A 27147-nucleotide genomic window follows, 5' to 3' on the forward strand; every position below is an offset into this window, starting at 1 on the left:
CTCTGCCAAGTGAAGGAAAAAGTGCAAAGGCCCTTAAAGGGCAGCAGGAGATTCACACGTGGTGGATGGACAGCTGCAGGAACAGCTCGGGACCAGGTGCAGGGATGGAGGCTGAGCTCCATGGCATGGTGAAAATTCTGAGTCTTCCAGTTATTGAAAATTAACATGGAGACCAATTCCTCTTTCCTCCAGACCCAATGGCCACCTACCTGTCCCCAGGAAAGGGTAACTTTAGCTTATGTAACCCCAGTCAAAGAGCAAAAGACAAGCTTCCTTGGGGACCAGAAGGATCAAACTAAGAGGCAACCAGGCCTGTTTTTAAGGGCAGACAGCTCCAACTCCCTGCTGTTGGTGTTCTGGGTTTTCTCCAGTGGGGCCAGTTGGACACCAGGTCTGACTCTTCCAATAGATCACCCAGTTCATTTAAATAGATACTTGCTATTATATACATGGTTTGTTTACAAAAAACAAACACAAAAGAAATACTTCAAATGTGCTAATCTCTGAAGGATGAGATTAAATATGCTTTGTTATTTTTTCTTTATGCTTTTCTGTGCTTTCCAATTTTTTTTGTAATAAATAAGCATTATTTTGGATAACTTGAAAAATAATTGATGTTGGTTAAAACAAAGCAAAACAAGAAACAGAGGATTTAAACAACTCAAAAAACATGAACAAAAGCCAAGTAAGCCAGTAAAAAATGGGCAAATGATCTGAAGCAGACACTTTTCAAAAGTTTCTTTTTATTTCATAAAAATGTGAAAAAATGTTCAATATCTCTAACCATCATGGAAATGCAAGTTAAAACTACAATGAGACTCCCATCTCATTCCAGGTAGAATGATTATCACAAAAAACAAAAACAAACCCAACAACAAATGCTGGTGAGGAATGTAAATTAGTATAGTCACTATAGAAAACAGCATGGAGTTTCCTTAAAAACCAAAAACAGAACTACCCTATCATTCAGCTGGACCACTCCTGGGTGTGTAGATGAAAGAAATGAAGTCAGCATACAAAAGTAACTTCTTCATATTCTTGTTTATTCACAATAGCCAAGGTATGCAATCAGCCTAGGTGCCCATCAACAGAAGAATGCAATCAGCCTAGGTGCCCATCAACAGAAGTAATACATTGGAGTATTACTCAGACTTAAAGAAGAATGAAATCCTGTCATTTGCCACAAAATGGATGGAACTGGAGAACATCTTGTCAAGCGACACAAGCCAGACACAGAAAGACAAGTGTCTCAAATTTTCTCTCATGTATGGAAACCACTGAAATTAATCAATCAATTAAATAACCTGAAAGTAGAAGAGAGACTACTGGGGACTGAGAAAGGGGTTCAGGGGAATGGGAAGAGAAAGGAGAGAGTAGAAGGGTGGGGTGAATGTGACCCAGGCACAGTATATAAATGCATGGAAATATCAGCAAATTCCATGTATTCTTACAATTAACATGCTAAAAATGATTACAATAAAAAAATCACGGGGAGACAGGAAAGTGGAAATGATAAATCTATTATCTCAGCACCGCAGGAGACGGCCACGGGCTCGGTGAATCAGGCCCTCCCTGCAGGCCAGCTCCGCCGCCCCGCGCCGGCAGAGGGCGCCGTTGGGCCGGGCGCCCGCGTCCTCTCCTTTCCTTGGTTTGGTGCTTCCGTGTCTTCTTTGTCTTCTCCAGTGAAGGAGAAAAGGGAGACCCACCCATGGCCGTGGAAGAGCCAACGCGGAGGTGAAAGCATTTTGAATCCAATGGAGCGGACCCACGACGCGGTCGTTCTAAAAAAATACTCCTCTGCACCCTTCAGTCCGGCGCCCCCAGTGCGCGCGCGCGGCACCGCCCACCGCGCAGCGGCCCCTCCCAACCCTGGGCCGCCTGTCACTCATCTCCCCCTGGTCCGGAGCTCCCGGGCCCTGCGTCCCGGTGGTCAACCCCTGCCCCCCATGGAGCCCCCAACAGACCTCACTGCTCCCAACAGCTACTGCCTCCTTGCATTTACAATTTTTAAAAAGTAGGAAAGTAATACAAGCAGTAATATGTAATTGTGAAAAGATCCAATAACGTCTTTGTACTTAAAAATAAGTGTCTCTTCACCACCTTATCGAGTTCCCCCCACCCTACAATAGACAACTAGGAGTAATGGGCTCTTTAGTGCATTTTTATACATATAATAAGCATATTGTGTGGATATCTGTATTTGTCCATCTCATCAACCATCCATTCACCACTGGAAAGAGTAATAAAAATGTTAACCATGGTAAATTCTAGGTGGTGGAATTGTGATTCTTGTGTTAATTGTTCTGCAATGAAAATATATGTGTGCGTATGTTACTTTTGTCTTTTTTTTTTTTTATTGGAGGGTGGTGGTGTTTGAGATCAAATCTAGGATCTCACCTTTTTTTTTGGCGGTACTAGGGTTTGCACTCAGGGCCTCACACTTGCTAGGCATGCATTCTACCACTTTAGTCACTCTGCCAGCCTCTTTTTTCTGTTGAGTATTTTATTCTTATTTTTATTTTTTTATTAGGATATATTTGTTGCACGGGAGGGGGGGAATTCATTGTGACAGTTCCAAATAGGCTCACCTTGTACATTGGTTAGATCACCCCCACCATCTCCCCTCCTCAACCTCCTCCCACCCCACTTAAAGCAATAGTAAGAGGTTTCATTGTTCTATTTGTATAACTATATGAAGTCTATCAACCATATTCCCTTACCTTAATTTCCTTTGTTCACCCTCCCCTCCCACAGGTACCCGGGTCCCCGCTATACTGTACCTATTTTATAGTCTTCTCTTTCAATGTTCAAAGGAGTTTCTCATTGTATCCCTACTGGGAGTATACTTTACTTTGGTCTATTCAACCCCTTCATTGCTCTCCCTTGCCCCCTCCCACCTCCCATTTTCAACAGCTTTCAATACATATCCTTATATCCTGTACCTTCACAGATGTTATGTTTTACAATACTGTTGACACTCTATCATCCTCCTTTCCCTTTCCCTCCTTCCCAGAGTTCCATAGTGTAGTTCTACTATTACAAACATGGTCTACATATATATTTATATGTGATCATGTTTGTATATGTTTATCTTTTGGATCTATCTTCCACATAGGAGAAAACGTGGCTTTTATCTTTCTGATGTTCTTTCACTTAACATCATGTCCTCCAACTGCATCCATTGACCTTCAAACCACATGGTGTCATTCTTCCTTACGGCTGGGTAAAAGTCATATATATAGATATATTGCTCACATGGTCTTGATCCATTCATCAGTTGTAGGGCATCTGGGTTATTTTCATAGCTTGACTATTGTGAACTGTGCGGTGATAAACACTGTGTTCAAGTATCTCTACTGTATCCTGATTTATGTTCCTTTGGATTATATACCCAGGAGTGGTGTCACTGGATCATATGGCAGTTCTATTTTTAGTTTTTTGAGGAATCTCCACACTGCTTTCCATAGTGGTTTTACTAATTCGCCTTCCTACCAATAGTGTATAAAGGTTCCTGTTTCACTACATCCTAGCCAGCACTTGTTATTGTTTTTGCTCTTGAAGATGGCCATTCTAACTGGGAGAGATGAAATCTTAGTGTAATTTTAATTTGCATTTTTATAGCCAAGGAAGTTGAACACTTCTTCAGGTATTTATTGGCCATTTGTACCTCTTTGTTTGAAAATTCCCTATTCAATTCAAGTGTTCATTTCTTCATTGGGGTGTTGATTCTTTGAGGGGTTGAGTTTCTTGAGTTCCCTGTAGGTTCTGGATATTAGTCCCTTATCAGATGAATAGCTGGTATGTATTAATTATTTTTAAGATAGGATCTCACTTTTTTTTTGCCCAGGCTGACTTCAAACCTCGATCCTCCCGATCTCTGCTTCCTGAGTGGCTAGGATTCCAGGTGTGAGTCACTGGTGCCTGGCTTCATTCTTTTATTTGTAAATGTACATTAATTGTACAAAGGGGGTTCATTAGGACATTTTCATCCATGCAGCTAATGTACTTTGATCATACGCATTCCCTCTGTTACTCTTTCTTATCCTCCTCCCTACTCCGTCTTCCTCCTTCCCCTCCTTATCCCCAGTAGTCCTCTTTACTTCTATGTCTCCCTGCCCCATTAGGTTCCAATACAAAAGAAAATATGGCTATGCTATCTACTCTTGGGGCTGTTCTCACTTTTACATAAGCAGGCTAACTCTGGGTGGTGGCTCTGGGTGCTCTTACTTGCTTGGATTGACTCATCATCTCCCTCCATCAAGCAGCACTTTGGATCTCCCGGGAAGAGGAGTCTGTGACTCTGTGGTCAGTGATTATAATGTCCAGGCTTCTGACTGTGTTCACAGCTCCAGAAGCAGTTTTACGAGGTGATGCCCCACTGGCCTCTGGGAAAGAACAAGAGAATCATGATGACAGTGCTATGGAGACTCTGGCTCAAAAAACCTACAGGAAAAGACATTTTTTTTTTATTCTTAAAAAGCAATTTTGAAATGTTTCTTTGATTTTAGAGATCAGAGAACTCAAGTTCTGATTTAAAACTTGTTCTAACCAACCTAGAGCTGTTATTGTCTTTGGCAGTGTTTCAGGTCGCAATGTACATGGACAAACCACCAGAAGTAGATGATGCCGTGAGATCAAAAAAGAGACAGGTACATCCAGGATTATACAAAGTGCAGTTTGCTAGGGGCTTAAGGACAGAAGAAAGAGGAGGATCCCAGCACCCCAAAATTGATATGCAAAGCTAGACAAAGGTGAGCCCCAGTCAAGCAGAATGTACCTGGACTTTCTTAAAAACTCCTAACATGTCCCATGTCGGTTAAGAAACCGTCCGAGTCAGTGGCCAGCATGACATGTTTGGCAGACTATCATAATGACTTTGCTTTTCCTATAGGGTTTGGGATACATGCCAGAATCACCTGGCAGGCAAAATAGCAGTTAGCACAAAGATGGCTGAAGTCATGTCAAGCTGAATCCCTACAAGGAGTTACGTAGATGGAGATTTTAACTCTTCCTTTCCTTGCTAGAGGAGAAGGGCTTGATGCTCACTCTCAGCATATGGAACCCCAAATCCAGGCCTGCTTGGGATGTTTGTTCAGAACTTTGGGGTTAGCACGCCAAGCCTGAGAGACTGCCCTGCCCTGCTGCCCTTTGGGGATGATCTGGTTTGATGTTTGTATATGGAAATGATTTTTCTAAAATACATGTGTTTTCAAAAATCACAATTTTAGCAGTACCAGACAATTTTAGCTCAGGACCTCATACTTTTTAGACAGGTGCTCTTCCACTTGAGCCACACTCCAAAAGAATCACAATTTTGAAGTAAATTGAAATATTTAATTTTTATGACAAATGGAGTGAACAACCAAGAGTTCTGTTTAAGCCCTTTATTCCCTGTGGGCCCCATATCTAACAGATTCTTACTGTTCACCTACTTCACCAGCTTGTATGATAAGCCACAGGGAGTGAGTGAGACCACGGAGAACCAGACTGGCCTAACTGTCAGGAAATGGAGAGAAAACTGTTTCCAAGCTTATGGGGGGTGTGCAGTGCATTCCTCCATGAATTCCCAGACTTTGACATTTCACCAGCAAGTAAAAATTCCAAAATAACTTTAGGAAGTGGCATTGGTGTGCCAATTTTTGATTTTGCCAAGTAAGGTCATAGAAAACGATCTGGTCATCTACTGGCACTGCTGTCTTTACAAAAGAAAGGACACATTGATAACAATAAAAAGGATATGAGCTCAGAGTAAGGACTGTGTTAAAAATAATTTTGCTTTGCAAAATATTTTAGTATATTTCCCTTTTTCTTTTCCGCAAGTGAAAATGTTCTGATAACTTGCATTTTATCCATTTGTCTATCTTAGTTACCAGAGCTCAATGACTATAATTGAATCTTTTTTGGTGGAATCTTTTCTCAAAATATTTTAGGGCCAAGCATGATGAGTATCAGTGAACATAGCCAAGTACACTGAGGTGAGGAATATTAGATATTTGTCTGAATTTATACTAATTCTAAGATCCCACATGAATTGTGTAACCAAACTTTCCAATTTATTTAAGTATACCAATTACTTTAATTTTATATTATTTTGTTGCTTCTGATGGGCTTGGATTTATAGTATTTTCTAGATGATTTAGATTTCTTTTTAACTTGGATTTTTGTCAGTTAAATGTGTTCTGTTAGTGAATGGACTATTTTGATATATTCTTTGACTTAAAATCTTTTCCAAATTATAGCCATTGAATTGCAAGAAAGCAAGGCTTAGAGAGTGGGCTGTGCTATCCAATAGCTTAAAATGAGAGGAAAGAGGAGGAAGAAGAGATGAGCAGGAAAGAAAGAGTGGAGGTGGAAAAGGACAAGGGAAAGGACAAGATGAATCACTTAAAGTAAAAGGGTGCTACACACAAGCAGATTTTAAAAACCTTTCCTAGAACTGAAGCAGATACCAGGACCAACAATCAACTTCCCATTTCCTGAAAGCAATTCTGAGGGCATTAAATCACCCAGAAAGGAGGGTAGAGAATGAAAATACAACAGAGGGGATGCGCACATTCAAAGTACACTGTATGTATGTGTGGAATGAAAACCCCTCTTACCATTAATGTATGCTAATTCAAAAGTAAAATTTAAAAATCACCCAGAAGTTAAAAGCAGTTTGTAAGAGAGCTGCTGTAATCAATCACTGCCTGAAATGACTATCTCAATCTGCTAACATTGTCCCCTCCCAGATCCGGCAGAATGATTACAGGCAGCTCCTTGGACAATGGGAAGACAAGTGTTTTTCTGGGCACCGTATTACAGAGTAGAAATGGAAGCCTCAACCTTAAAGATGACTTTCCTCCCATACTTGAAATTAGTTGGTATTAAAGTATCTCCACGTGGGAAAGAAAACGCCTTTAGTGGTTTTCCCTAAATAGACTTGACCCAGGTCCTAGAAGTCTAGGAAGGGGATTTGTCACAACCTCAAATCTCCTTCCTACAATTCCCAAAGAGCCTTCCTACTGGATGGGCTTTGCTGAGGACCACACACCTGAGGCCTCTCCGGACTTCATCCTTGACTTTGTTCCCTCATTCTTTTCTGGCAAGCCACTCCAAACTCATCGCTGCGACTGTCATTTAAACCCACACACTTCTGAATTGATCCCTCCAACCCTGGCTTCTCTCCAGTCACACACACACACACACACACATTTTTTTTTTTTTTGTGCTACTGGTGTTTGAACTCAGGTCCTTCACCTTGATCCATTCCACCAGCCCTTTTTCTTTGATAGAGTGTTTTTGAGATAGGGTCTCACAAATTATTTGCCTTGGGCAGGCTTTGAACTGTGATCCTCCTGATCCGTGCCTCCTGGGTAGCTAGGATCACAGGTGTGAACCATCAGCACCAGGCTCCAGTCACATATTTTTGTCAGCTTGTCAGACATCTTCCACACAACAGGTGCCCCAAACTCAGCACAGCCCAAATCAAACAAATCACATTGTCCCACCACTAGCAGCCTCCTTCATTCTCTGTATTCTTTTCTTGATTTGGGTTAATAGCATTGTCATTTACCAAATTGCCCAAGCCAAAATTCTGTTGTCATCCAAACTCATGTTCTCCCTCCTCCATCATCTAAAGTCTGTCCCTTCTTTCCCAAAATGTCTCACCTTTCCATCCTTCTTTCTCCATCCCATTGTTATTTCCCTAACTCAGGTCCTCATCCTCTCTCACTTGGACTGTAAGACGCTTTCTACCTGTTTCTTGGTCACAGTAGCATTCACCAGAACTTATCCATGTGGTGTTAAGAAAATGGCTATAAAACGTAGCTCAGTTCAAATTTCTCTGATGCTGAAATCTTGCCAATGGTTCCTCATTGCCGGCAAGGAAAATTCTGAATTCCCTGGCCTGTCATAAATCTTTCCCCTTTGGGCTCCCAACATCCCAGTTTCATCCTCTGATACTCTCCCCATACATCTGCGGGCAAAGGTACAGACTGCCTTCACTTTAAATTGTCTCCTTCCTGATTAAACTAATGACAGTTGGTGATTACGTTTCTTCATCTTTTGCAGTTATATGTGGCCTGGACAGTGGCATATAAACAGAAATACCATGTGAGAGTTTCCAAGAACTTTTTAAAGATTAATCTGGCATCCAGTTTTTGTCCCTTTTCTTTTGCTCCCTTCTTCACCCTATGGCCCAGAATTAGATGTGACAGTCACCATCTTGGCCTATGAAGATGAGGATCATACTCAAGAGAAGGAGGAGCAGTAAGCGGGAAGGTTCCATGGAGCAGAACTGCCACAGCCCATCTACCTACCTCTGGAATTCTCTCTGAGGTGTCTTCGTTGGTCAAGCTGCTGTTGTTGTGGGGTATGCATCCCTTGCTGCTGGGCCTAATCCTAACTGTCACAGAAATTAGCCCCATGCTTGTCTTTTTCTTTGTTTATACTCCATTGGAGAAGCCAGTTAATCCCACGGTCTTTGAATTCATCACTTGTGCCATAAAAATTTATTACCATACCCACTTGGCCTTCCAACATTTTGATTTCTATGGATACTTTTCTTTTTCCACTGTTCCCAAGTAATAACTTTAAATAACTACTCTGGTTAATAGACTCACACCCAGAACCGTAGCAAATAATGACATGTGGCATTATTTCTGGTTCTGCAGAGCAGCAAGCACACTGGGAGCACACAGAGAATAAATTAGCCCAGAGTGTCCACCCACACTCCTCAGGCCAGCCTTACAGGACAGCACACCCTTCTGCAGGCTTCACACGCTTGTGCCTCCTTTACACCATTTCTGTGTTTCCTTCTGTCCTCAATCTTGGCTGTCATCCTCTCTTACTTCTCTGCTTTGCTCATCTTTCAAGATGCAAATAAAACGTCACCTCTGGCAGAACAAATCCATCCCGACTGTTGCTAGAATATTCCTCAGATATTGTCCTTAGATGAATCATACATACTGATTTACAGATGCCTCTTCCTTGGTAAAATGTAGTCTCTCAAGGTCAGGATTATAGTTGACCGTTGTTTTATCTGCTGTGCTCTGCTCTGCATTCCTATTTGTATTCTCAGTCAGGCAGAAAGCAGTCACTGAGGAAATGTTTATTATACTTGTGAATATTTGTAATGGCTCCAAACAGCTCTCAGCTCTCTCAGACTGGAGGGTTAAGAGCACAGACTCTTGAGTGAATCTCAGCTCTACCATGCACAGTTGGGGAGGAGCCTTAGTTTGCTACTCTGTTAAATGAGGGGAATAAGGCCTACAAAGTTGTTGGGAGGAGTGTATGGCACAATTACCATGAAGCATTAGCATAGAAGCTAGCATGCTCACTGTCAGCTGTTATACTGTGGTGGTTGTTGATCTCTTGCACACTTTCACCTTCCTTTTCTCTCCTCTCCCTAAGCTTTATTTTCAATAACATTTCAATTCAGCAAACATTTTCTGAGCCCCTTCACAATGACAAAACAAACAGCCACCCTACTTTGGGGAGTTTGTTGTATTTTGAGGGAACAGACACAGAAACTATGAGCTATAATTGAAGAATGGTACACGAATGGTACTAGTGTTTACTGGCTTCCACGGAAGCACAGAGGGAGACAGGCAGTCACCTGGGCTGGCCAGAACATGGTTTACAGAGGAGTTGACTCTCAAAAGAGGAATGGGAGAAAGAAAGGACTTCTGGTCAGAGAATGACCTGTTCAAAGGCATTGAAATGTCCAACACACAGCGTGGCTTGGAGAACTGCCAGTGGTTCAGTAAAACTAGATGAATAGTTCTCAAACTTGACCATGCAACAGAATTCCCTGGAAGCCTTGTCAAAATGCAGATTGCTAGGCCCCTCCTCCAGAGTTTCTGATTTAGTAAATCTGAGATTTTCCATTTTTAACAAGTTCCCACAGGAGATTCCTGTTGCTGATCAGGCACCATACTCTTAAACTATGGGGAGGCCAGAATATAGTAGATAAGAGTGGTGGAGCAAAAAGTGGTAGGAAATGGGGCTGTACTTCCTAAGTCAGGGTTTAGAAAAAATAATTTATTTTAGTGGGTTTTTTTTTGTGGTACTGGGGTTTGAACTCATGTCCTCATGTTTGGTAGGCAGGAGCTCTACCACTTGAGTCACTCCATCAGCCCTATAAAAATAGTTTAATAAACAACCATTGAAGTATTTTTTTATTCATTTATGCCTACAATGTTTGGGTCATTTCTTCCCCCTTCCCACCGCCCCCTCCCTACCATTGAAGTATTTTATAGAGAAAAGCATATGATCAAATCTATGTGGCATGCATAGATTTTAAGGTACAAGACTTTAGAAGGGAAAACCATGAAGTGTTGAATCCAGGTGCATTTTGGGTATTCTGTGACTAGTGGGGCACAGAGCCAGACAGTGCCAAGTCCCTACCCCAGCTTCTCCTTTCTCCTGATCCCAAGGGTTATATCTTTCTCCCATGCCCCCCATTTCATGGCTCCAATTCCTTTGGACTTATCTTCTTCCAAATATCTGCAGCCTTTATCTCTCCATTCACTCTTCCTCTCGAGCATAGTTTAAGTCAGAACTTCAAACATATCCAGAGCTCCCCAAATCACACTACACACCTGCTCTATTTGACTGCTATTATTACTTTTAACTCAAAACTTCTCATTGAGTGGCTATCATCTGCTGCATTTCTTCACACCCTGTCCTTACCACTCAGTCCCATTCTGCACCTGCCTCCATAATGAAATAGCAACTTGTGTTTCTTATTTATCTTAATGGCATTTCCTAAAGTGAGTTGCAGTAAAAATAGCTAATTGATGCTGTTAAAAAATGCTACAATAGAATTAATCTTAAGACTCTAAGCCATTATTAACCCTTCTGTGTCAAAACAGTTTATAGGAAGCTCATATACAATGGGATATATTACTATTTGTAATAGCCAGCAAAATCCAATTTGTCTAAAAGAATGAAATTTAAACAAAATTGAGACTTATGTAAAGCATAATCCTTAGCGATGCATTTCTCTGTAGGGATTATACTTTCTTGGTCTGTCTCTCTGTCCCTTAGAACAAGACTTATCCACCTCTGTCCTTCTGCCATGATGCTCTGCCTTACTACTGGTCCAGAAATAACAGAACCAGTCAGCATGAACTGAAACCTCTAAAACCATGAGCCCAAATAAATCTTTCCTCTTTTAAGTTGTTTTCTCAGGTATTTTGTCACAGTGATGAAAAACTGACTAACACACTTGGCCATACCATTTTACACTTGAGGCAATCCAGTGAAATCCAACTATTCATCTTACCAGTTTAGTTGCTTTTTCAAGTGCAAAATACTTTGGACAGTGCATTTAAAAACTGCCAGAATATTTTCTCCTTCCCTCTGGTTCCGGCCGACTGGATTTGAAAATGGCTTTCTCATTTCTCTCTTTCTCCTCTGGGAGGAACCAGCTGTACCTCTGCCTGCAGATGATAAAACCTGATCCCATGCCCACATAATATCTGCTTGTTCTAGGCTGGATTAAAATGGCTCAAAATGTCAATAGTGACCATTGAGGTCTCTGAGGATTCTCTAAAAGGATAATCAGGTTGTTGCCCAGAGTCTGGTGGGTTTCCTGAAGGCCTCAAATGAGGTATTATCCAGCTCATTGAAAGTGATCTCAAGGTTCTGCACATTACAGGGCCTGACACAAAGTAGATACTTGACCCATTATTTCTAGGATGCATCAATAAACAGACTGTTAGCATGAACTAAACCAAAAAATGATAAATATTAGGAACATTTGCTTATGTTTTCTTTTTTTTGGTAGAAAATTTTTCCTATTTTATTTTTTAGGTTTTCTTTAAAAAGTTTTGATTCTCATAATCCTCCACATGCTGCACACGACCATCGACCAAAGAGGAACTACAATCAGTGTGTGAACTGCAGGACAGGCCCCTGCTTGCTGACCTGTTCCTCAGCTGCCAGGGGGCTGGCAGCTGGCAGAGGGATTGCTCTCTCCTTTTCTAAAGTTAAACCATCCAGATACACCATCCAGGAAGACACAACGAACAACTGGATGATTATAAGAAGGAACAAAGACCTCAGCTCTTGCTAAGAAAAGGTTTTGAAGACTAGTGGGACTGTGTACATGGAACACCTTCCAGTCTACACTTGGATGAATTCCAGGATTCCAGCTCCCCAGCACCTTCACTGGACCAGCACTCAGTAAGTGCTTTGTAAACAGCACTGTGGTGATTAGAGATAATTACTTATACTATTGTTAGGAATGGTACAATAATGATCACAAACAATATTATTAATAATTTAAAATGCCAATTTTTAAATCCAGACTAATCACTATACCACAAGGTAGTTACCAAGGACGGCCAGCTGAACTTTATCAATTGAGTCTGCACCAAATAAGCCTAATCATCCTGTATAAGATTCCACTGTTGTGTTTTGCTCAGTTCTTTTGCTTTTCCCACTTTCCAAAATGAGTCTGCCTGCTTTCAGAGTCTTTAATGAGCATTTCAAGTGTTCCCCCACTGCACCCTAGCTTAGTTGTTTTTGGTAGACAACTTTTAATGAGGCTTCAATTTTGAGTGAAGAGTGGATACTACTTCAGAATTTTACCAAGTCTGGGACAAAATAGCTGGTTAAATGCTTCTTCCATTTGACTCTGTGAATGAGGAGAACTGGGGTAACAAACAGCAGAATATATTTCAAAGAGGGAGAGATGGAGAATATTGAGTATCACAAACGAGGTGACAGAATACCTGAAAAGCATGGAGAAGCAAAAGGGTATACAGGGAAAAGCAGGAAACAGCCCACAGCTCCAACCCTGTTCCCTGAAGTGTGAAGTGGGGAATCGAACCCACAGCCACAGGGTAAGTCAAGCAGCACTGGTGACAACAAATGGTAATCATAGCTACAGGACAAGCCCATAGTTTTCGTGAACCTTAAATCCAGTGTGGGGATTTGGTGTGACAGTGATTCCTCCTGCATGACTGGCCAGCATTGCAGGAGAAAGTCACTGTGCCACTCCCCATATATCAGTATTATAGTCAGGCACCATCTTGAGAGCAGCCTATCGCTTGAGACTGAGCTACTCTGGGCACCTGAAAACAAGGAACAATCACAAGTCAAAGAGCCTGTCTCCCAGCCAAACCCTGCCACATTGTTTGGCTGGGAGACAGCAAAAAGAGGGAGTTGTGGAGAGGGGGAGGGTTGGACATAAACTCTGAGAAATTTAGGCAGCAAGAAGCTCAGGTGTGGAGGGTGTCTTTGCCCTGACCATTTTGAGGAGTGGGCCCTAACCCTGAGGGTCACCGCAGAGAATATGAGCTCTGAGTCCAAGCTTGTGGCCAGCAGGTGGCTCAGCCTCTGGAGCTGCCTCATTGCTGCTCATGGTGTGCTGACTGGCAGGACTGAACTCTGAGACCAGGTTTGGAGTATTACTGAACTTCCTCACTCTCCTTACTCCTGATTTACTGTTGGGTGGGATGTGGAAGTCCTGAGATCAGCATGCAGAGTGCTGGATTTCATCAGTTCTCCCCCTCCAGCATAGTTCCCAGAGTTCTGTTTGCTTCTCCCACTCTCCTACATACTCAGGAGACATGGACTGATGTATTTCAAGCCCTGAAACAAAATAACTGCCAAGTAAGACTACTATATTTAGCAAAGATATCCATTAAAATTGAAGGAGAAATAAAGACCTTCCCTGATAAGCATAAACTAAAGCAATTCATAACCATTAAACCAATATGGCAGAAGAGGAAGCATGAGAGCTTAGGAAAGACGAAATCTCATTAGGAGAATAGATAAGCAAATGTGGAGTAGGAAATAATCAAACATTATTGACTCAGTAAACCAGCAAACCTCTAAGATAAAGAAGGGAGAAGTTAGTACACACCTCTCAATAATAACCCTAAGTGAAAACAAACTTAATTCTCCAGTCAAAAAATGAATAGCTGAATGGATTAAAAAACAAGATCCAACTATTTGTTATCTGTAAGAAACTCATCTCACTGTCTGTCTCTTTCTCTCAGAGAGCGAGAGAGACTTGAAGTAAAAGGAGAGTACCTATACTCATATCTAACAAAGCAGACTTCAAGCCAAAATTAGTCAAGAGGAATACAGAGGTTAAAACATTAATAAAGAGAGCAATGTAACAAGAAGACATAAGATTTGTAAATACATGTGCACCAAATGTTCATACATCCAGTTTCACAAAACAAAACTATTAGACATAAAGGGACAGAAAGGTCCAGATACAATACCTTACTTTCATCAATAGATAGACCATACAGACAAAAAATCAACAAAAAAAACTTTAGAGTTAAGCTGCACATAGATCAAATGAACTTAACAGACATCTGTCTATATTCCATCCAATAGCTGTGGAACACACATTCTTCTCAACAACCCATGAACATTCTCCAAAGTAGATCATATTTTAGACCATAAAACAACTCTTAACAGATACAAAAAATTGATATAAATTTGTATATCATCTGATCATAGTAGAATAAAATTAGCAATCAGTAACAAGAGAAGCAATAAAAATTATACAAACATATGGAGATTGACCAATCAATCTACTTTTTGTTTTGGTGGGACTGGGGTTTGAACTTAGGGCTTCATGCTTGCAAAGCAGGTGCTCTACCACTTGAGCCTCGCCTCAAGTTCATTTTGCTCTGGTTATTTTGGAGATAGGAGTCTCATGAAGGCAAAGTATCTGCTTAGTCTGGCCTTGAATCACAATCCTTCCAATCTCAGCCTCCCAAATAGCTAGGATTACCGATGTGAGCCACCAGCATCTGGTGATCAATACACTTTTGAATGATCAGTGGGTCACTGAATAAATCAGAAAGAAAGTTAAAAAATTCCTAGAATCAAATAAAAATGAAAACACAACTTACCAGACTCTCTGGGATACAGCAAAGGCAATTTGAAGAAGGAAGTTTATAGTTAGGAATGCCTACATTAAAAATCAAAGCAATAAAAAACAAATGACCTAATGATGCATCTAAAGTTCTTAGAAAAATAAGCCAAGCCCAAAACTGGCAGAAGGAAAGAAATAATAAATATCAGGCAGATATTAATGAAATGGAGACACACTAAAAGGGCAATAAAAAGAAAGGATCAATGAAACAGAGTTGTTCTTTGAAAAGATAAACAAACCTGACAAAACCTTAGCCAAACTAACCAGAAGAAAGAAGGAGAAGATCCAATTAGTAAAGTAAGTGGTAAAAGAGGGAAATTACAACAGATATCACTAAAATCCAGAGACTCTTTGGGAATATTTTGAAAACTTACATTCCAATAATTTGGAAAATCTTGAAGAAAAGGAAAAATTTCTAGACACATGTGACCTACCAAAATTAAATCAAAAGGATAGTTTAAAAAAAACCTAAACAAATCTATAATGAGTAGTGAGATTGAAGAATAGTCTCCCAACAAAGAAAAGTTCAAGACTGGAGGGATTCCACACTGAATTTTACTAGATCTTTAAAGAAGAGCTAACACCAATGCTCCTCAAACATTCCATAAAATAGAAAGTGACAGAATACTTCTAAACTCATTCAATGAAGTCAGCATTACCTTGATCCCAAACCAGATGAGGACACACACAAAAAAAGAAAACTATTGGCCAATTTCCCTGATGAACTCAGATGCAAAAACCTCAATAAAGTACTTGTAAACTGAATTCTCCAACACATTAAAAAAGATCATACACTATGGTCAAGTTGCTTCCATTCCAGGGATGCAAGGATGGTTCAATAGATGGAAATAAATAAATGTAATACTGACCATAAATAGAATCAAGAACAAAAATCACATGATCATCTTTATTGATGCAGAAAAAAAACTTTGACAAAATTCAATACCCCTTCATAATAAAAGTCCTAAAGAAAGCAGGACTAGAACAACCATACCTCAGCATAATTAAAGTTACATATGATAAAAATCTATAGCTAAAATTATACAAAATGGGCAAAAACTAAAAACATTTCCTCTAAAACCAGGAATACAATACTGTCCACTCTTATTCAATGAATTGTTTGGATTCTTGGCCAGAGCAATAAGGCAAGAGAAAGAAAAAAAAATACAAATAGGAAAGGAAGAACTCAAATTTTTCCTATTCACAGTTGATGTACTCTTATTCTTAAAAGACCCTAAAGACTCCACCAGGAAGCTCCTAGATCTGATGAACACTTTCAGCAAATTATGAGGATACAAAACCAACATATAAAACTCAATGGCTTTTCTATGTAACAATAATGATCATGCTGAAAAAGAAACTGAGAAAACAATCCCAAAAAAATAGCCTCAAAAGGGGAAAAAAACCCCACCAAATATCTAGGAATAAGCTTAACTAAGCAGGTGAAAGACCTCTACAATGAAAATATAAAACATTAGAGAAAGAAATTGAAGAAGACATGAGAAGATAGAAAGACTTCCCATGTTCATGGATCAGCAGAATTAATATTGTGAAAATGGCTGTATTACAGAAAGTGATCTGCAGAGTCAATGCAATCTCCATCAGAATTCCAAAGCCATTCTTCACCGGAATAGAAGAAATAATCCTAAAATTCATATGGAACCACAAAAGACCCCAAGCACCAAAACAATCCCAAGCAAAAAGCAATGCTGGAGGTATCACACAATACCTGAACTCCAATTTTACTATAGAATCATAGCAAAGACAACCTGGCACTGGCACAAAAGCAGAGATGTAGACCAATGGAAGAGAACACCCAGAAATAAACCCATGCAGCTATAGCCCCTGAGTCCTGACAAAGGTGCCCACAATACATGTTGGAGAAAAGACAGCCTCTTCAACAAATGGTTTTGGGGAAGCTGGACATCCACATGCAAAGGAAATAAAGTAGAGCCCTATCACTCACCCTGTACAGAAACCAATTCAAAATTGATCAAAGGCCATAACAGAAGATTTGAAACTACTACAGGAAAACACTTCAAGATAGGCAAAGTCTTTCTGGCAAGAATTGACAAGTGGGATTGTATCAAATTAAAAAGCTTTTGCATAGCACAGGAAACAACTACCAGAGTGAAGAGACAGCCTACAGAATGGGAGAAAACCTTAGCCAGACATTAATCTGACAAGGGATTGATATCCATAAAATATAAGGAACTCAAAAAATTAAATACCATAAGGACAAGTAACCTAATTAATAAATGGGCAAATGAATTGAACAGACAACTCTCAAAAGAAGTACAAATGATCAATAAATACATGAAAATACTCAACATCCTTAGTCATAAGGAAATGCAAATCAAAATAGCATTGAGATTCCAACTCACCTCGGTAAAACTGGCCATCATCAAGAAAACAAACAACAACAAAGGCTGGCAAGGATGTGGAGGAAAAAGAACCCGCCATACACTGGTGGTAGAAATTTAAGTGAGTCCAGCCGTATGAAAATCAATGTGGAGGTCCCTCAAAAAAGTAAAAATTGAACTTCCATATGATCCAGTTATTCCACCCCTGGATATACATACCCGAAGGAATCTAAGTCATCACGCAACAGTGGCACCTCCACACCCATGTCTGTTGCAGTCCTATTCACAATAGCCAAGCTATGAAATCAGCCTAGGTGCCCAACACTGATGAATGGATAAAGAAAATATTGCATATATATGCAATGAAGTTTTATTCAACCTTAAAGAAAAACTAGATTATGCCATTTGCCAGAAAATGGATGGAACTGGAGATCATCAAGCTGAGTGGAATAAACCACATTTGGAAAGAAAAATATAATATGTTTTCTCTCATATTTGGAACGTAGATATTTTTTTAAAAGACATGAAAGTAGAAGGGGACTATTTGGGAACAGGAAGGGGACCAGCTTGGTGGGGGTAGGGAGGGGGGCAAATAGGAGGAAGAAGGGAGAAGAAAGGATGAGAGGAGTGAATATGATTAGAGTACATTATGTAAATGTTAGAAGATGTCAAAATAAAATAAAAGTTTATTTGACAGACATCATGGGTTCTGTTTCTCCACTTGAAATCACAGAGTATTAGTTCATCAGATGTCCTAGAATTATTAGTTCATTTCCTCTGATTCAAAGATTTCTCCTAAGATCAATTAAAATTCAAGTTAGCCTACAAACACAAGGTAGGTTTTATTCCTTGAGTGAATTCTAATTTTGCAAAGAACACATCTTCCATTGACGAAGAATGCAAGCTGTGGCTCGGGTCACCCAGGCAATAAAGATGGTATTTAAGGGATGTAAATTCCAGCCTTTGCTGTCTATTTCCTGCTCATGCCAGAACAACTAATGCTTTTTTTTTTTTTTTTGCCTTGGAAAGGATATGAGAAAAGAAAAACAGTAATGGGTTAGGACTTGAATTTTTTAAAGAGATATTTGCAGACAAAGGCAATTTTATAACTCCTATGAAAATATTTTGTGTCTTATTATCTTTTTGAAAATTATTTGGGTTGTTTTAGGATTCAAAAATGAAAAGTGAGAAGAACAGCAAAAGCAACTGTGACAGCAGCAGCAACAAAAGCAGTCACAGCTGCAGCCGCTCTGACACTGTGAGCCCCAACTTTAGTGGCTGGACATGCGTTATGCTAGACAGAACTCTTCTGCATAAAATTTTAGTTACTACACACCTGTAGTAATGCACACCTGTAATCCTAGCTACTCAGAAGGCAAAGATCAAAAACTGTGGTTTGTAACCAGCTGGGGCAAATAGTTTGCAAGGCCCTATTTCGAAAATACCCAACATAAAACAGTTGGTGGAGTGGCTCAAGTAGTAGAGTGCTGGCTTAGCAAGTGTGAGGCCATGAGTTCAAAGCCCATTACCACTAGAAAAGGTATTTTTTTAGTTTCTATTTTTTTCTTAAAATAAGAAACACAATAAGGAACAACAGAATCCAAGTTTTCTACTTAAACTTTTTTTCTTCACTACACAGTCTAAGTGGCGGTTGAGCATGATAGAATTGTCTCACGCTCATACCCCAATTATGATGGTGAGCACGATGAAGGAAAGCGTGCACTGCACCACAGTCACCACTATGAGCATGGTTCATTAACTTGTCTGCTTTTAAAAATGTGTAAGCAATTTTCTCTATGTCTTTTTTTTTTTTTTGAAAAACAAAACAAAGATTCAACTTGCTCTTTAGATGATTTGAAAAAATCCATGGTATGTGTGGAAATTCTGATGCTGAAAAACAAAATTACCATTCCCTATATCTAGTGGCTAAGTAGCTAAACGTGCAGTGGGCTTTGCTTAGCCTTGAATGCTTTCAGGCAGTTCTAGGAATTCAGGGGAAATGGATTGTGTTCAGCCATAAATTGACAACTTGCCAATACCTACTTTTGAACTAAGAATGCAAATTAAGTTTCTGGAGTAATACAGCAGGGTCCTTTACTATCTAATCATTGTGGATTTATGTTTCATGTGCTGAGAGAATGTCACCAGCATAAATTCAGTGATGAATGTATACCTCTAGTTGGCAGGAAACAAGCATGCCTGTAGTTGTGCAGAGCACATCCCTGTGGAGGAGATGGACACATGGGCTGCCTTAAGTTCTGTGTCTGCCTTTTGGAGTCCGCTGGAGAGTGAAGTGCAACATCAAGGAGGGAGGCCTGTTTGTACTCAAGGCAGGGCAGAGTATTCCGAGAGTGCCAGCTGCCTCATGCCTGACCTTGGCTGGGCTAACGTATCAGCTTGACTTCCCCAGTTGCTGCTGTGGTCTGTATGCTGCTTATTGCCACGGAAGTTTGGGTATTAGAGGCTTGGTTCTTAGCATGGTAGTGGGAGGTGGTGGACCTTTAGATGTGGAGCCTAGTAGTAGGTTCTTATGTCATTGGGAACGTGCCTTGGAAGGGCTCACAGGACCATAACTTCTCTTGCTTCAGTCTAACCATGTGATCCCTTCCTCACACATGCACTCCTGCTGTGCTGTGATGTAATCAAGAAGGCCCTCACTAGAGCTGAGCATGCACTATGCCCTTGAACCTCCAAAACTGTGAACTAAATAAACCTCTTTTCTTTATAAAGTTACCCTGTCTTAGGTATTTAATTATAGTAACAGAAAACAGACTAATACAATCACCCCAAGTGATCAACCTCAGCAGGACTGACTCATGCAAATTAAATCCACAAATGAATGCATGATCCTGAGTACCATTTTCTATTTTTCCTCTTTTCAATAACAACTGAGATTAAATGAATTCCCTAGGGCCATAGGGTTGGTAAAGACATAGACCATGGAGTGGAATTCAAGTCTTTTGGTTCTGTCTAAAATCAAAAGTGCTGCAAGATCAGTACTGACACCCATGGAATCATAGTGATGGACGAGACCAGTATACTAAGAACCAGAAGTACAATCAGTAGGACACGTCAGCATTTTATGAAGTTAAGTCTGAGTAGTTGATCAGACCCTACTTTACAGTGATCTATGCCCTGGCTGTGGAAGCAGGTGAAGCGTATCGTAGCCTGCTAGTTCTTTCAGGCCACTATCACACTATTTTGGGCATAGCACTGAAATGCAGTTCTTAATAAAATTGCCGCCATTTGTATCCTCACCATGGTCAGTATCACCATCAACTTTACTGTCATCATTGTCTAAATGACAAGGAAATTTTCTATTATTTTAAACCAGAACCCAGGAGAGTCCTGTTCTGTGTCTTGAGTTCAATGCAAGAAATTGATATTACAAAGTAGGTGGTTACATGGGTTGAATCATGCTCCCCACCTGCTGATTCATGTCTAATTCCTAACCCTAGTACCTCAGTATATGACCTTAGTTGAAGAGAGGGTCTTTATCAAGTTAAAATGAAGCCAGTAGAGTAGACTCTATTCCAATATAACTGGTATCCATATAAAAAAGGGAAATCTGGAGATATACACAAACACATCTATGTGAGAATGCCATATGAACATGAAGGTGCCCATCTACAAGCCAAAGACAGAGGCTGGGACAGATGCTTCTCTCATCAGAAGGAACCAACCTTCCTAACACCTTGATTTTAGACATCTAGTCTCTACAACTGTGGACAATACATGTCTGTTGTTTAAGTCATCAAGTGTCTGGCACTTTTTTGAGGCAGCCCTAGAGAATTAATTCAGGCACCAAATGAAATACTGTGAATATCTCCCTGGGGTGTGGGCTGTGGTGGAAGTCAAACTACATAGGCTCTGAGAGAAGGCTTCCACCTGCTTCCCAACTCAGCTGGTCTTGGCATATTGATGGAAAACCTGGCCACAGGACAGTCCCAGCCTCTGTTGGTTTCCTTTGGTTGGCAGCTGGTAACTGGACCCCCTTTTAGTGGTTGTCCATGCCAATAAGAGTCATTTTAAAGTATTATGTTTCTAGATTGTCAATTTGTTTTCCAAACCTCTCTAGAGTACACAAAGACACATTGCCTCTAAGTTTTTGTATTCAGGGCAGACTGGCTCAAACAAGATAAAATTTCAAGGAATGAATGTGAATTCCTTTCTTTCTTAATTAAACAAGTTTACTGTACAGACAAAAGAGGAATTAGAGCTGGCTGAACAACCTTTCCTGTCAGATGTAGCAAGGTGTTTTAATTGATCATGGTTATTATGAGCCAAGAGGGATATCACTGTCCAGAAAGCATGAAAGTATGTCAGCTCAGAGGAGCAACAGTTGTGCTGTATGCTGCCCAGAGCAGATCACACCTGACATCTAAATGTACACATGAATTTTGTACCATCCTTAGAGTTCATGGAAAATGGTGTGAGTGGGATGATGGAAGTATGAAAACTATGTTAGATCAGGAACAGTTGATGGACATGCTTTATTTAGCCCAGAAAGGCAAAGATTTGGGAAATAGAGGAGGAAATACTTGTTGTCTGTCTTCAAACATGTGAAGAGTACATTATAGGAAAGAGATAATAGTTTTCTAGGGAGTCCCAAAAAGAAATAATCAGAACCAGACAATTCTCAGCTCGAGGTTAAGAAGATATCTGTAGTATTAGTTTCCTTAAATAAGCTGCGTGCTCAGTGGGATGGCAAGCTTATTATTCAGGATGAGCCAAGCAAAAACTGAAACTACTTCTCATGGGAGGGAAAGATGGGTTATAAGGTGGAAACTCAAGAGCTGCTATTCAAAGATGGTGGTAAGGATGGCCCATGGAGTAGAAAATTCTAGAAGCTGTCCTGACCCTACTCCTGACTCTACTATAGTAGTCTTAAGCTATGTCACCCTAATAGTGACTCTGTTTTCTTCATTCCACTAAAGTAGACTGTAGGCTTGTTAGCTAACTTAAATTGCCATCTACCAGAATAGGGTTACTGTAGTTACTGAAAATGGGCCTGGGATGCTGTGTAACTCCATCCGAGTGGACAGAGGTGGAAGGGATGAGAGGATGAGGGGAGAATCCTAGGCAGCTTGGGCATCGCCCTTCTCTGATAGAAAGTGGACACTACATGGCATAGTCAGCATGATCATTGCCCAAGTTCAAATCCCAGCTCCACATCTTACTATCCACATAAAACTCTTTTTAACCTCTGGCACCTAAGTCTGTAAACTAGAAACATTAATAGAATCTGCTCCCTAGGTTGTTGTGAGAGGTAAATGAGCGGAGCACTGGAACGTTACATGCTTGGAACACAGTGTACTGTTACACATTTTAGAACGTACTTTTAACCTTTCTGCCCCCAGGCTGACACCTGCATTGGAATGCTTACTGCAACCAGCCTTTAAAATGATCTCAATACATGGACATGCCACCTAGATCCAAACCTGAGGTGTTATCTTGCCAAGTTATGATCAATCTTTGAAGCAGAAGTAAGATTTTAGATGGAAACCATTTAAATATTCAAGCTCCATGCTATACTCTGGAAACAGTGATTCTGGGTGTTCCTTGAATAAGCTGCATCAGCGTCCACTGAGAGCTTCTTAGAATGCAAGTTTTTTGACTTACTGCAGACCTAAACCAGAGACTCTAAGGGTGTCTACGTTTTTAGAAAGGCCCAAGTTTGAGAGTGTTCTTAAAGTAGTAGATCTCGGACAAGGGTTAAGATTGCCCTACTAATGCCTGGGTGACACTGATGCCTCAGATTGAGGACAGACACTGCTCTGTAGGCTCTGAGTCTCCTTCTAGGTTACAAAGACTGACACACATGAAACAATTAGAGGTCAGTTGTGTCCCTTACATTGTATGGTGATGACTGAATGAAGCAGGAGACAAAAAGAAAGCAAAGAGCACAGAAACTAGAGTGAAATCAGAAGGCTGAATAGTTGGTGAGCCTTGTCAGTAGCAGCACAAATTGAGAACAGGTGGAGACCACCTGGATAGAGAGAAGGGCAGGCAAAGAGAGTCACTGAGCCAGGTTAGGACAGATCCCAGAGAAATGCTGAAGTCAGGCAGAGGAATTTGGACTTGATTCAGGAGTTCCTGCTGGTTCTGGAGCAGGAAAATGACAAGAGACCTCAGGGGCCTAGCATGGTCAGTCTGGCGGCATGTAAGAGGGGAGAGACTAGGGTGGAGGCTTCAGCTGGACACTCCGGGGCAGCAAGATAGCAACAAGAGCTTTCCAGGTCTTGCAGTCGAGCCACTGCAGGCCGGGGTGGAGGCCCAACTTCACCATGTTAGGGAACTCGCTCCTTGGGCCCATCAACTTGTGAGCTTAGCTCCATGATCTATAAAATTGGTTGAGATTCATTCCTGCCTTACATGGCTACCATGGTGCTTTAAAAGCGAGGATCTGAATGTGCATCAGAGCAAGTAATGGGGAGGAAAATATTAACAGAACAAAACAAACAAAACCCTTAAGGTATTTGAGCTTAGGAGAATGAAGAATGATGCCACTAAGGACCACTAAGAGGACTTTAAGATGAAGAAAGTAAATTTGGTTTCCTATCAGAAACAATATTTCCAACTAAGTTTTCCCAATCTACCGAGGAGTAGAAATATTGTTTCTAGTTAGCTAAAGTACCATCTTCTCCTGAGAGAGCTGGAGTGAGATCTTTGTTTTGATAATAATTTGGTTCTGGGAAGGGAATTTACATGCTTAAATTTTTATTGGTGTTTAGGGAGTTTAAAATAAATTTAAACTAATATGCCGTAATTAGTGTTTTGATTGTTATTATTTTATGAGGTTTGTGGTATTCAATTTCCTTTATAGTCATGAAGAAGATGTTTATTCCAGTTGATGTTTAAACAGGACAATCCCCAAAAGACACACAATAACACTCAAAACATTCTTTTTTTCTAGGATCTACTGGTATTGCCGAGCAGAGAACCTAACCATGCGTCTGAGGATCTGGTAGACATGTGGATGCTCACATATCACATTCCTATTGTAAAACAAAGGGCTCTGTATGAAGTTATAATCCACAGGCTAAGACCATTGCACTAAATGTATCTTATGGTTACTTAAATTTGTTTTGTCTTTAGATTTATTTTGGCTGGGAAATCATAAACATACTTATCTGAATATTTGGTAATATGAAAATAATACTCTCTTGTCTATTCTACAGTTTTCTAATATCCTGTTTTGAGACTTGGAAAAGAATGCCTTTAGTGCCCTTAAGTCTAACCCAATCCAATTTGAATTTTAAAAATTAAATGTGAGACCTTTAAATTTTATTAACAGTAAACTTATTAAGCACTTGCTGTGTGCCAAGTACTGTACTGAGCAAGTGGTTGTGAATCACTTTCAGGGGCTTTACTGGCTCCTGGAATGAGCAGACAAGTGACAGTGAAAAGGCCACCCACTACCTGGCCCTCCAACCCAGCAGTGGGGCTTCCTTAAGTCTCGTTTTCTAGGCAGTGCAACCAATTCTCACCTAGGCAGGGAGCCTACATGGTCTTGATACATGGGCACTCAGGCAAGGGATTCAACTAGCATTGCTACTTTACTGTCCCATCAGCATTGCTACTTCATCATGGTTTGCTTTGTTAGTATTCCTAGCGCTATTCTCCACTCCTTAAGCCATTATTCCTGAACTTAATTTTCTAACTTTTTCCTCAAGAGTTGGGCTTCCTGACCCTCATAACCTACTTTTATTTTTATTTTATTATTTTTACATTTACTCACATGCATATACATTGTTTGGGCAACCTCGCAGCCCCCCACCCTCCAACCCCCATTTCCAGGCAGAACCTCTTTTGCCCTGTTGTTCTCCAATGTTGTGGAAGAAAAAACATAAAAGATAACAAGAAAGACACAGTGGTTTTGCTAGTTTGAGATAAAGATGGCTATACAGAGAGATTCCTGGCATTGCTTCCATGCTCTTGTGTATTGCAACCCACATTGGTTCAGCTCTACCAGACCTCTTCACTACTTCCTGGTCCCCTTCCCAAAGTGTCCTCTGCCAGTTTAAGATTACTTTATTCACTCCTCTACAGTGAGCACATCAAACACATTCAAGTTTTAGGTTTCCTTCCTTTGCTCTATTCCTCCATGCATAGTCTCCCCTTAGTGTGTGATATAATATTACTTAGTGTCCAATAATATTACTGCATTTGTTTTAGGTCTATAATCCACACATGAGGGAAAACATGCAATTTTTGGCCTTCTGAGCCTGACTAACTTCGCTTAAGATGATGTTCTCCAGTTCCATCCATTTACTTGCAAATGACAGAATTTCATTCTTCTTTGTGGCTGAATAAAATTCCATCGTGTATAAATACCACATTTTCTTAATCCATTCATCAATAGTGGGGCATCTTGGCTATTTCGATAGATTAACTATTGTGAATAAACATAATAAACATGGGTGTGCAGGTGCCTTGTAATAACCTGAGTCGCATTCCTTTGGGCATATCCTTAGGAGTGGTATTGCTTGATCATATGGCAGATCTAAAAGCCTCCATATTGTTTTCCAGAGTGGTTGTACTAGCTTGCATTCCCACCAGCAGTGTATGAGGGTTCCTTTTTCCACGCATCTTCGCCATCATTTATTGGTGGTGTTCTTGATGGTAGCTATTCTAACAGGAGTGAAGTGGAATCTTTGTGGTTTTCATTTGCAAAAGGAATACAAATAGGTAAAGAAAGAGTCAAAGTATTCCTATTTGAAGATGACATGATCCTATACCTCAAAGACCCAAAGAACTCCATCCAAAAACTCCTAGATACCATAAACAGTTTCAGCAATGTAGCAGGCTACAACATTAACTTACAAAAATCAGTAGCCTTTCTACACACTAACAATGAACAATGTGAGAAGGAATATAGGAAAATAATTCCATTTACAATAGCCTAAAAAAATCAAATACCTAGGAATAAACTTAACAAAGGATGTAAATGATCTCCACAAGGAGAACTACAAACCACTGAAGAAAGAGATCAAAGAAGACTTCAGAAGGTGGAAGGATCTCCCATGCTCATGGATTGGTAGAATCAACACAATAAAAATGGCTGTACTCCCAAAAGTAATCTACATGTTCAATGCAATTCCCATCAAAATCCCAATGACATTCATCACAGAGATTAAAAAATCTACCCTAAAGTTCATTTGGAATCACAAAAGACTGCGAATAGCCAAAGCAACACTGAGCAAAACGAGTCACAATACCTGACTTCAAACTATACTACAGAGCCATAGCAATAAAAACAGCGTGGTACTGGCACAAAAACAGACATGAAGACCAGTGGAACAGAATAGAGGACCTGGATATGAATCCACACAGCTATGCCCACCTTATTTTTGAGAAAGGTGCCAAAAATATATGATGGAGAAACGACAGCCTCTTCAACAAATGTTGCTGGAAAAAGTGGTTATCTGCCTGCAGAAAACTGAAACTAGATCCATGTTTATCACCTTATACTAGTATCAGCTCAAAGTGGATTAAGGACCTTAATATCAGACCTGAAACCTTGAAGCTAGTATAGGAAAGAGCAGGGAATACTGTGGAAGCAATAGATTTAGGAAAGGACTTCCTCAGTAGAACCCTAGCAGCTCAGCAACTAAAAGAAAGGATGGACAAATGGAACTACATGAAATTAAAAAGCTTCTGCACAACAAGAGAAATGGTCTCTAAACTGAAGAGACCACCCAGAGAGTGGGAGAAAATCTTCGCTAGTTATAGATCAAACAAAGGACTGATAACCAGAATCCACAGGGAGCTCAAAAATCGAAACTTCCCCAAATTAATGAACCATTAAAGAAGTGGGCAACTGAACTAAACAGAACTTTTTCAAAGGAAGAAGTCTAAATGGCCAAAAAATACATGAAAAAATGCTCACCA

General features: G+C 40.3%; 1 protein-coding gene across 3 annotated transcripts in view; it reads right to left on the reverse strand.

Moving 5' to 3' along the window:
• The window catches only part of Spata1 (spermatogenesis associated 1), a 104019-nt gene that overhangs the window by 5267 nt on the left and 71605 nt on the right, over nt 1-27147 (reverse strand). The window contains exon 14 of one of the 3 annotated variants that reach the window (XR_012449835.1): nt 2913-4385. The exons of 1 other annotated variant lie outside the window; for it this stretch is intronic. The gene's annotated coding sequence lies outside the window, so the exon portion shown is untranslated. Of the gene's footprint in view, nt 1-2912; nt 4386-27147 lie in introns of those variants that run through there. One more of the 3 variants, XM_074079583.1, reaches the window with a different exon arrangement.

The sequence above is a fragment of the Castor canadensis genome, chromosome 7 (genome assembly GCF_047511655.1).
Source record: "Castor canadensis chromosome 7, mCasCan1.hap1v2, whole genome shotgun sequence".
Classification (NCBI taxonomy): domain Eukaryota; kingdom Metazoa; phylum Chordata; class Mammalia; order Rodentia; family Castoridae; genus Castor; species Castor canadensis.